Raw genomic sequence first — 12,038 nt, 5'->3', positions numbered from 1 at the left:
GATGCACGAACGACCGGCCACTATCAATCTTACCGTGCCCATTATAAACGCTGGGTGTATATGAAGCATTATTATTATTTACCCACGAATCAATGCTTGGTTGAGCGGGTTGATGAGCTAATTGCCCCTCCCGGTAGACGCTACCCGCAATCAATTACTTCGCCACCCACCCCACCCCCTTAATTGCCTTTGATTAACGCTGTGCTGCGGTTACTTTAACCGCAGCAGCATCAGTTTTCGTTTGACCGTCTCGTTTCGCTTCTCGGGAAACGGGTGAAATCGAATCATCGCATCGCTTTGCGAACGTAATTGGTTGGATGTTTTATTTTTCCAGCGTTTTCTAGCATTGCATGACAGAGTGACAGCAGTGTAGGAAAAAGGGGGATTTTATTGGTTTTGTCCGTTACTTCCCATTTAATGATGGTTGTACCACCTATGCTGGTGGGAGGGGGTGGGGGGGGGGGGGCATATCTTTAAGGTGTTTGATTTTTCACACTATTTTGAATTTTGTATTTGATTGTTGACGTTGATGAGTATTAAAATGATAAAAAATTCTTATAAATGTTTTGAGACTTTCAACCAAACAGTATAACAAGCTAGAGATCATCTTCTGCTTAGCCTTTGGTAGTCTTGGGTCTCAACCCCTAAGTCCATACATCGATAGTTTGCGTGCAATCTTAAATCAATGCCCCAAGTACAATTTATCCACTATGTCACTCGCCTAGTACCCACCAAACCCAAATGACAAAAAAAGCCTTTTCGAACTGTCACGCCACTGAGCAAACGTAAACAAAAGAAATGATCACAGTACCGCAGTACATTGTCTATCCCAAAAGTCGTGTAAATTCAACCGTAATATCTTCAAACGCTGTTGCCCATTTTCCACACCCCCTTCCACAGTCCCAATCGTTTGGTGCGATTCTCACCGAAGCCTTTAGCTCCCGCACAGCGTGTTTGACATCTCGTCACACAAAAAATAAGCACACACACACAAACGCACGGTCGGCGGCATCTCTTTATCGCAGTGCCTTTCGGCAGCACATTACCGTGCCGTACACATGCCAAAACCCATAGCAGCGTGTCGCACAGTGCTTTCCGCGGAACGCTCGACGGTGACGGTGTTGGTCGACGTGTCAAAAACTAATAAATTAAGTGCAGTGTGGTGTGCAATGCGGCAACATTATAATCAACCGTCGCTTCTTCACTTGCACCGACCAAGCCGGTTTAGAGCGTCAATGAATCCGTGGAATGATAAAAATCTTTCCCATCCCCTTTGTGCCCTTCGCCCCGCGACTGTATGCTGTGGCCCGGCGGGTAAGTGAGACAGCCGAGAAGCAACGCACACGCAAATGTGTATCATACAACTTCTCCGACACACCCGGGGCTTGCCCGGCTTCATTAGCTTCAATCTTAGCCCGGTCGCATCTTTCTGCGCGTGTCGGCATTATTATCTTCAACCGAAAACCAAACAATTTCGGTTTCATGTTGTCGAAAAATCTCTCCCAATCCACCCTCCCCCCCCCCCCCCCCTCTTCTGCCAAAACCAACCATCCCCACGGGTGGGCTGGAACGCTGAGAAGTAAAGGGAAACAGAGTACAAACCAAAAAAAAAAAAAAAGGGTGCGTATTGTGGCCACATAACACCGAGGACAAACGACCGAAACCTCGAATCATTAATCAATCAGCCGCTTTCGAACCGCACTGAAGTTGATGGCTCGTGGCCGTTCCGTGTGCGTTGCTCCCTGCTACTCTCTTGCTCTCTTTGGCCAGCCCAAAAGACAGGCCTTTTGCCGGTTGAGTTTTATTAGTGTACTATTTAGTGGTACCGTGGCAGGGTTTTCCAGATTGTGGTGTGGCAAAGCGAAGCGATACATCCGCGACAGAAAGCACGCTTGTGCGGCTAGTGAACAGCTCATCGACACTTCGAAAAACCGTCCCGCAAGTAAAAATAAAGAAATGCTTGGTGGATGTTACATTATTAATGAATATTACTACCATGAATACTAAAAAGCAAATATTCTAAACTAGAAGCCTTAGTCCTATGGTAGTCCTTAAAAATCGAAATCTGAATTGTTTGTAGCTCTGTGTACTTTTTTACAATTCGTATCAGAAACTGCTACAGCTACATGAAGCTTGTGACAAATATTTGAATAAAACGATTTTTTATAACTCAAGCCTGTAAAGCTAAAACCTTTTCTTCCTTCGACCTACTTAGGTTTCGCCGTCCATCGAGTGGATTATACTATACTCATCGATACCATGTAGGATGCTCAGTCATCACTCGATTCTTGGATCATTCACCCTTCGATCCATGGAATGGAACTTTTGAATCACTTAGTGAAGTTTCTCAAATATACAGTGGAATATTACAAGCTTCTTGGGCAACTTTGCAATGATAGAGTGGAGTCTTACCTTAAATTAGTAAAAAAAAAATGCCATCATGTAGTGGAGCGGTTCGTACTCTTCTGTCAAACCAGCAAAATGAAAAAAAAAAATGTCTTTAATAGTTTTGTTGCTCTAATTACTGTTTCTTTTAACCATAACAGATTGCAAACTTGCCCAGTCACGATGCCAATTACCCAATTATATTATATGATTGCAAAGTTCCACGATGTGCTTGCAGCATTCGAATATTCCTCTTCGAGTCTATGGAATGAAACCTGGTATTCAGTTATCGGTCCAATTTCAAACCCTGCAGTAACCCTGTCCTAAACGATCGTGGAATAATGTTACTTTCCTAAGGTTTTTACCATAACAATTTCTTATTTATTTCGAAACGGCCCTCTTAATTGATCAGGCATGTTTAGACACACACATATTCTACACACACACAATCAAAACAATATACTAATCCAAATCGATACAAAACGACCCCATCACACATTAAAAAAAAAATTTGGACAAAAGTGAAAAATTAAAGTCACACATTTCGCACGATTATGCAAATTCCGAAAAGAACGAGCACCAAATTTTAGACTCCCCCATTTATTTCTATTCGCCATATCGATTGGCCACATGGGATTTGTGGTACCCCTACACCTTGTAGCCTGTGAACCGACTTTCCTTCAGCTCGCGCAACATACACTCCTAACAATGGACAACAAGGAGCAGAAGGAAACACCCGGGACAGGCTTGATGATTGAAAAATCTGGTAATAGATAATGCGAGCAGCAACATTGACACGGACCATCCACCAACAGGCCGGAGGGAGCAATTGTGAACAATCAGCGGTACCCTCGCTCAAGGAAACTCGCCCGCCCGCCCTGCTTCTAGCCGTGTTTGATTTCATTAGGGCCCGAGCCGAGGGTGTCGGCTCGTTGAGAAGATTATTCAATAATGCCACTAACTACACGACGAACGGTGACTTCCCGAACCCAGAGCACTGTGCAAAAACCGCAACAACAAAAAAAAAATAATAAACCACGGATCGTTAAGGCAGGGTGAGTTATCAGCGAGGGAAAAACCATCCAATTTACGCACGACTAAAACTCGGTGCTGGTGGAGAAAATGTCTTCCAACCCGTAGCGTAACGGTACCGGTTATCCTTTAAGCTGTGTTTTGATTTTTTTTCTCTCCCTTGGCTACAGCTGAAGTAAAGAAAAACGGAGATAAGTGAATGGGCTTCAATGTGAACTAGCGCATCGGCATTACATGGGCATTCAGTTCCTTTTTTATTTCTCTACTGCGTGCTCGTCAAAATCAGCGATCTGTGGTAAATTGGGAAATTATGCAAATTTTGGGCTGGTTTTGGTTGAGGTTGCTTTTGGAAGCGAGAAGGCTCAGTGGAAATTCGATTAGGCAGTGTGGTGTGTACTTGACAGTATGCTTATGGAGTACATTAATGTGGGAAATGTTATTTGTCTCCATTAGTAAGCTACAGCTAGATTAGATTATCTATTGACTTGATCCTTAGCGTATTTACGGGTAGTTTGAAGCAAAATTCTCACACAATTTAATTAGCATGAGAATGAACCACATTTTACTTTATTATGTTCATCTTGAACGTATTGTGATTCCTGATTTTTTGGCGTAAAATCATATTTTCTACAATTTAGTACAGTTTACCACGTTCATCATACAATTTATTTGATATTCGTATTCATGTTAATATTCATTTTACAAATGATCGCCTAGCAAGTGTTCATTCGTGTAGTTTATTGCCTAATATCAGGCGTAAAACAAATATTCTAATTAATAAGAAAAAATCATTTCGACTAAATTAAATGTTTGATCGGAAAATTCCTTCACAAAACAAAGCACACCTTCCAACCAATCGCAACAAGGCGAACAAAATAAATACATTTCCTCTGTTAGTGGATGGCTTTGTTTTTGGAAATGTACCAATTATTTGTCTAACTCAACGTGCCATTCCCATTGGATGCGTTCTTTTTTTTGTCTGTATTTGCTTTTCCACACACCACACTCAGCCTTCTCGCTAACCTTGCACTCTTTCCCACTCAAGCACCTTGCTTTACATTTTTACATTATCTCTTCAATTTTGCTTTTTGGTTTTTGCTTTCCACCAAACCCAACATTGGTTCTGTACGTACCGCGACGTAGCATGTAGATTCTACTGAATGAGGCGGAAACATTAAATATTTATGACACGATTGTAGTCCATGCGGAACTGGCCCGTGCATCCCGGTTGCCGTCTCTGTCTCCGTGGTTGGTGTTGGCGTGCTTTGCTTGCTTTTTTTTGTGTGTGTAGGTGTGTTGTTTTAGTTTTGTTTTTTAGCAATGTGCGCAGTCGACGAAATAGTTCAAATTCAAGCAGGCGTACAGTTTTACAATTGAGTTACCTGAGCGGTGCTATGATTTGTTTTATTTACTTTTATTATATTTAGTTTTCCGATAATACGTGTAAGATGTTAATTTTTGGAAATTAATCCAATCCATTCCAAACGAATGAATCAACTATCTGAACGGTGTATCAAACAACTAAAATGAACTTAGTATACATCGAGTGAACTTTTTGTGATGTAATTCATGTAGAATCGTATGACGCAAAATGCTCTGAACCTACCTCTGAGCTCCCGTGCACAACAAGTTTCTGAAGACGATTATTCCGTCATTCTGCTCTATTTTGACTGCTTTGTCAAACAGCAGAAATTGAAGTTCTTACTCTCGGAAAATTATGTTCCGCAATAGACTGCAACTACACTCTTTTACTGCCTCTTACCGCTGTTTTATATTTTGCACGACAAGGTCTTTTAGATGGTGATGCCTTCCAAAGGGATTTACCCTTGGAATACGAGATTGCCTAGTAGGTCTTTCGTTGGTGAAGATTTTTTGAGTACAAAGCTGATAACACGAAGAGATTTCTTCAGTTTATGAAATTTTGAGGAGAAGAGAGTTAATCGTCGAAGCCTCTTTAACGTCAAGGTAAGTGAAACTTGAACGAGGAGGTCTCTTTTACTACGAGGTATCTTGGTACATGAAGATGACGGTATCTCTTATTCCACTACGAGATCTCTTACTAGGTATTTCGATTACGAGATATCTTGGCAGACACAGTCCCTTAGACGAAGAAACTCCCACTATTTTTGTAGAAGAGAGTAGTACGTCGAAGCCTCTACAACTTCAAGATAGGTGAAATTTTGTAATTTTCTCCCCTTCCAATACGAAATCCCTTTGCAGATCTTCCGATTGCCAAGTCTTTGTGGTAGACAAACCTGGATAAACGAGGAGACTTCTTCAATTGTAGTAGAAGAGAGTTAATGATCAAAGTCTCTTCAACGCCAAAGTAAGTGAAGTTTGAAAGAGGAGGTCTCTTCGAGGTATCTTGGTACATGAAGATGACGGTATCTCTTATTCCACTACGAGATCTCTTACTAGGTATTTCGATTACGAGATATCTTGGCAGACACAGTCCCTTAGACGAAGAGACTCCCACTATTTTTGTAGAAGAGAGTAGTACGTCGAAGCCTCTACAACTTCAAGGTAGGTGAAATTTGGTAATTTTCTCCCCTTCCAATACGAAATCCCTTTGCAGATCTTCCGATTGCCAAGTCTTTTTGGTAGACAAACGTGGATAGACGAGGAGACTTCTTCAATTGTAGTAGAAGAGAGTTGAACATCGAAGCCTCTGCAGCTTGAAAGTCTCTTGGTAGATAAAGTTCTTTAAAAACGAGTTTCTTTGGACAATGAGTTTCTCTCGAGGAATCTTTTAGAAGATTAGGCTTTTTGAAAAGACTTCAAGTACAAGGAGTTATGTGTCAGGTAGTTTTATGGCGTATTTCTATATAATAAATCCGTATATCTTCAACATGTCGGTTAATCAACAGCTGTTTTATTACCCCTAAAAGGCGTCTTATATGAGACAGTCCTTTTTATCACCCTTTTTTTTTTGCTGGGCACACATGTCAGCACACAATCTTGCTCTCATAATCTTAACAGCGATGACGTGCACAAGAAGCTACCAAAAAAAACAACAAACACCCCGACAAACAAATACGAGCAGCACCGAAACTGTCGAACGCAAAAATTCCAAAAACGTGACACGCGTCCAACCGGCGTCAATAAATAATAGGACAACTAATTTAAACAGTGGCGTACAATTGCGCCTCCCGGAAGGTTTTTTCCTCTCTCTCTCTCTCTCTTTTGTTTGCTTTCCCTGCTTCTACCAATGATTTGGAAAGCGTTGAAAACTTCAAACCGAAACCGGGTGACAAAATAACTGATTCGGATCGTTTGCTACCATTAAAATGATATTGTAAACCGTGCTGCTCGCGTACGGTGGCGCCATCACAAAGGGCAACCTGATTTCTCCCACTGCAGCGACCGGCACGTGCCCAAGGTTGGTGGTAAAATTGGTAAAGCTGTAAAATAAATCCCCTTCGAGCGCTTTGATCTTTCGTTGCTTGTTGCCTTTTCCACCGTGATATCTTATCAGCAGCGAGTGACAGTAAGGCGTGCTGCGGGAGATAATTTACACGGTCTTTTATTGGTCGATTTTCAGTTTTATTGGACCAACACAAAAAAAAAAACGAGCGAGAAACATTGTTCATCAAGCCGTCTATTGTTTCGTTTCGATTTATGCCAACCGGCAGCAAACATTCAACCTCCCAAAAACAGTCTGTTGCATGCAGAGATTGTATTAAATCGTATCGCAAAAAAACAAAAATTTAAATACAAATGAACGGCTGTGCTTGCCGATGGGCGCGGGACACACACGGCACGGCACGCAGTATTTTCACTCTGGTTCGCGTGTGGGCAGCACAAATCGCGTGCCCATTTGGCCTAGACAAGAGGACGCATTATAAACTGCATACGAATCGAAACATAATGCAATCGCTCCGCCTTTCACCGCCAACCCCGAAAACAAGGTGGTAGGAAAATATTGTGGAAAAACCTTTCCTTCTGGATCGGACGAAGACACATTAATTAATTCTGTATGTGTGTGCTCAATCATCAATCAGTTACCCCAAAATAGTAATGAAGATAAAAAACCATACCCCCCCCCCCCCCCCCCATACCCCCTTCACACACACACATACAGACAACAGTCGAGCATGCACATTTTTCATGCACGAGAAGCAGCAGATGAGCTGATGATTAAAATTGAATAATGAGCCCCGGTGAAGGGAAAAATGTAAAAATGGAACGGTGGCTCGGGGTGTATGCAGAACCCATTTGCTATTAACATTTTACTTTACATTATGTTGTATTCGTGGTGCGTTTTGTGAGTGTGTTTTATTCGTCTCGAAGCAACCGCTTGTTTGATTAACCAACCTAACCATCAATCGTAAATCTTGTGCGACAGTTTAGTACTTTGGACGAACCAATTTTTATGTTTTTTGGAAGTACAGTTCTGTCCGTCCACTCATCATATCAATATTTACCCCAATCACACCAACACGATGGGTCAACTTTGTTGCGGGGCATAAGATTTATTGTCTAGGCACAGCATTTTTTATGGCACTCATTAAAGAAATCCGATTCCCGGCGCAGCTACTGGCGTTGGTGTTTTGGTGGATGGAACAAAGGGGTGTAAAAGTGGTGTCGTAAATCAACACCACCACCACCACCAACAACAACGACCAACAACCGAAGCATGCGAGGTGCGATGTTTTGGGATGAAATTTTGAGACTCATGGCTATTGATTTACGATTTTGTACCGATACCGAAATGTGTGGCTGGAGTAGCTTTACAATCATTAGTCTGACTAATTCTAATCACGCCTTTCGCTTGTTGAATTAGGACGGATCAGTTTATTGCTGCTGTTTTTTTTTACGCAAAGCTACGGTTATGGCAGATTTTATAGCATCAATTTTATTTTACTTTTTTTAATTATTTTATTAATAATTTAAAAAAAACCCGACCCAGAAGGGTCTAGTCGGCTAGACAACCCACTTAAGTCTTAGAGATAGCTGCCTCGTGTAAGGTTCCCGGTCGCACGAAGAAGATCTACAGCAGTGCAGTATGTCTATAGGCTCCAACCCTAGGGAACGAGAACTCACTCATTTTAGGACCGATCGGGGCGTGCAGTATACTGTTTGATGCCAAACCGATCCCTTCACTCACCGCCCAGTTATGATGGAAAAACCTCACAAAATAACAGAAGGGAAGGTAGATGGATCGGGGTAAAATATCCCACAAAAAGATGCGTAATCCAAAGACGCATCCAATGGTTTGCTGCACGCCCCGATTGGACCAGAAATGAGCGAATTATCGCCAGCTTTCCACGGGCTAAACGGGTTCCAAAACTCTCGGAAAATTCCGCCAGCAATATTGTTGTTGGAGGAAACTTCCAATTTGGAAATAAAACTTTTCTTTCTTTCCTTATTTATGGTAGTAAATGTCGAGCCGATGATGCTGGGATTTGGTTAATCACTTTTTAGTTGAGGGCGTGGAAAGATCGGGATGGGATGGGATGGGAAAAAAAAGATTCTACCATCAGCAATCCCGTGGAAAATCAGCGATAACTCGCTCGTTTTTGGTCCGATCGGGGCGTACAGCATACCGTTGAATGTGTCTTTTGGACGCGCCTCTTTTTGTGATACACCCCAACACGATTCTTCCATCCCCCATCATGTTCCGATGCCCCAAGAACTAGGCGGAGGGTGTACGGATCACTCCTTCGAAGGTCCTTGGATACTACCAAGGACTTGCATGTCTTCTCTTCAATCAGGCTCTAGATGGAACCATCAAAGACTCGAGATCGGGGACTATCTTCCAAATGTCAATCCAGACAGTCTGGATGTCATAGAGGGACTTCACACGAAAAGACCGGAGTTCAAATCCCATTCGGACCATTCCCCCGTAGCGAGGACTGGCTAGCGTGGTGTCAGCAAGCCTGATTCGACTTTCAGGCAAGAAGAAGCGGAAGAAGATGTCCTGTCGTACATTGATGCCATAGACATTATTGGTTTGAGGCTCTCATCTCAAAGGATTGAGCAGGTGGCATAAAATCTTGGGTCCTGATAAAATCTTACAGCTAGAGGATAAAAGTCGTTTAAAACTTCATTTATTGGGGATAAAAGTTAGCACCAACCAGTCATACTAGAGCCTGATTAAACACTCATATGCGAAACTCTTTTTATCAGTTCTTGGAGCTAGAGCTCAGGACCAAATTTGAGCTGGAGGTCTTTGCATTAGCTGCTCATTTTGCTTATGGGAAGATTATAGATCTGCTTCAGATGATAGTATTTTAGTGGATTAAATTCTTGCATATGTAGCTATACGGCCAGCACACTGCTACTGACATTGACTTAAAAATAATGTGATAAGTGTGCAAAAATTAACACACAATAATTGAGCTTACGCTGTAATAAAGTGATCAGTTCGCTAACGGGCACTATGCAAAGACTAGACGTGCTACAAAACGGCATCTTACCCCTCAAAACAAAATACCTCCAAAAAAGCAGGCCCAACTTCACGTCCGTCTGGCGACCACAAACAATTGCGGATGCGGTTTTAACCGGGTGGCAAATAAAAGGATTTATCCCCTAAAAGACAAATAATGCAACATCTACAAAACCGGACAGCAATCGAAACAAAAAACAAAGCCCATGTTCAACAAATGCCGGCTGGAAGTCATTCGTAGGAATTGTGCATATGGCGTAGGACACCCAAATTCTGATAGCAGAAAAAAGGGTGAGTTGGTGGTTTTGTTGAACCGGCCCGGTCGTCACTAATGCAACTTAATGCAAAATACAACACACTTCAAGCTGAATCGAAAACCGTTTTCACCTATCAGGTGGCCATTCCATTTCGCCCAGTTTACCGATGGCAGATGACAGAAAGAAAGTCGGATCATAATCGTTTTCGAAATATCATCATTGTTTTGCTACTTCCCGCAACCGATCGAATGTCGAACAACTGTCTCCGTCCGGGGGAAGGTTTTCTTGAGGGCTCAACACCGAGGAGCGAGTGTATCGTTAGCGCTCGGCCATTGTGGAGCTCGAAACTGCTGCTGCTGCCGCTGCAATAATGCACGTAATTGCATTTAATTTGCCGCAACAGGAGCTCGAGGTTTCGAATTGAGACGAATCGACGCGCACAACAAAAAGTGTATAAAATGTGTGCGTGATGCTAGTGTTTTTAATTGAATCCTTTTTTTCCATCGTCTCGTTCGTTTTTTTTATCTTACCTTCAACCAGGGATGGCAAACTTGAATTTTACAGGCAAGTTTTTTATTTTAATTGAAAGTTTTTCTTATTTTTCATTTACATAAATTTCCAATTTCATTACTTTCGTACATATTTTGAGGCTTTGTCGATGTAAAAATAAAATTTTATTACAAAAAAATTAGGAAACGTGACAGTCGTGTTTGAAATGACCGTTGCTATAATCTAGCAAACAAACTGTTTTTCGTACCGAATCGGGCATAAAACAAATTGTTTATATCCTTCAAACCCTTCTCACACCTTCTTATGTACGTTTTCTTATGCTGGGTGTAGATTTTAATGCTCATAATCCATTTAATGATGCCTCATAAAACTCCTTTTGCAACAAACCAACAACCCAGCCTGGAAGGGATCTTTTAAGGGTGAGCAAACAGAAACAGTGTGGTTTATAGTGGTAAATTAAGCACACCAATCGAGGTGTGTATCTTGCTTCCTTCAGACATCTTCCTACCTCAAAACATTTGTCTTTCGTAGCAAAAGAAAGGATCGTCCTTTCCGGCACTCGAATAGAATCGATCATGCGCGCAGCTGATAGATCACTTGATATCAGCGGACTATCGCACCCTGTAAAAAGCCTCCAGGGTAGGTATTGTAAAATTGTTAACCGTCGGAGTGCATCGGATTCACATTACAATACCGCACGACAGCATCGCTGCCCGGTAGAGCATCTGCAAACACAACCGATTACGACAATAAACCAAACTTCCCGTTGCTTCCGTGAGTGGGGCAAAAAGTTACACCAATTCGGTGCAATAAAATTAACACACAAAAATGAACGAACGAACAACCTAAACACACAAAACTCATCTATCATCAAATACCGATACCGACGCCAGTAGAGAGTGAGGAAACAACAAAAAAGGGACAGATAAAAGAAAGGGGAGTGATGAGGAGGGCAGCGGGTACAAAACTACAAAATCTGAAAAGTTATAAAAGATGAAAGCAAAATTGTGTCGTAAATTAATAATCACACACACACACACAACGGGCCTCTCGTCTTTGTAAAGCGGCATGAAAATGCGGTAGAATGGGCGTGAAATGGTGACCCGTCCCGAGAGGTAGGACGAAAGGAAGGACGGAAGAGGGGAGGGTATAACTGCGCGGGGAGAGGCGGAAAGGTGGGAAGTAAGTTAAAGGCATGACTCTCAACTTTTCGCTGTGTTTACCGTGTTCTAAGCGCGTGGCATAGAAGAAGTTTGTTCTATGGGCAGTGGTAGGCAACCTATTCGGCTATAGCTTAAAAAATTGACTAGCGAAAAATTATTTTATTTTTTAAAGGTTTGTATCAATTGGTGGAAACCAATATTTCTAGAATGCTGAGGCTTTATCAGCCTGCTCTACGAAGTTCCTAGGATCAAGAAGCTCTTTTTAACGAAGAATTCTTTTAGTAGACAAGGCCCCATGGTCGG

At 42.1% G+C, this 12,038-nt stretch overlaps 5 protein-coding genes across 9 annotated transcripts in view; 2 read left to right on the top strand and 3 right to left on the bottom strand.

Moving 5' to 3' along the window:
- LOC126560468 (60S ribosomal protein L10-like) overlaps positions 1–12,038 on the top strand; it is a 277,878-nt gene that overhangs the window by 104,578 nt on the left and 161,262 nt on the right. The window lies entirely within an intron of this gene.
- LOC126561545 (probable 60S ribosomal protein L37-A) overlaps positions 1–12,038 on the bottom strand; it is a 450,882-nt gene that overhangs the window by 280,879 nt on the left and 157,965 nt on the right. The window lies entirely within an intron of this gene.
- Positions 1–12,038, top strand: part of LOC126568394 (transcription factor btd) — a 147,106-nt gene that overhangs the window by 78,691 nt on the left and 56,377 nt on the right. The window lies entirely within an intron of this gene.
- LOC126558141 (aminoacylase-1A-like) overlaps positions 1–12,038 on the bottom strand; it is a 220,867-nt gene that overhangs the window by 170,947 nt on the left and 37,882 nt on the right. Inside the window, exon 1 of one of the 2 annotated variants that reach the window (XM_050214111.1) lies at positions 8,810–8,814. The exons of the other annotated variant lie outside the window; for it this stretch is intronic. The gene's annotated coding sequence lies outside the window, so the exon portion shown is untranslated. Of the gene's footprint in view, positions 1–8,809; positions 8,815–12,038 lie in introns of those variants that run through there. 2 annotated transcript variants of the gene reach the window in all.
- LOC126556672 (actin nucleation-promoting factor WASL) overlaps positions 3,304–12,038 on the bottom strand; it is a 159,723-nt gene continuing 150,988 nt past the window's right edge. For both annotated transcript variants that reach the window (XM_050212088.1, XM_050212097.1), the window contains one exon: positions 3,304–3,313. The gene's annotated coding sequence lies outside the window, so the exon portion shown is untranslated. The remainder of the gene's footprint in view (positions 3,314–12,038) is intronic.

This window comes from Anopheles maculipalpis, chromosome X (genome assembly GCF_943734695.1).
Source record: "Anopheles maculipalpis chromosome X, idAnoMacuDA_375_x, whole genome shotgun sequence".
In the NCBI taxonomy this organism is placed as follows: domain Eukaryota; kingdom Metazoa; phylum Arthropoda; class Insecta; order Diptera; family Culicidae; genus Anopheles; species Anopheles maculipalpis.
Note: the sequence above shows the minus strand (reverse complement) of the source record. Positions and strands in the feature narration are given on the sequence as shown.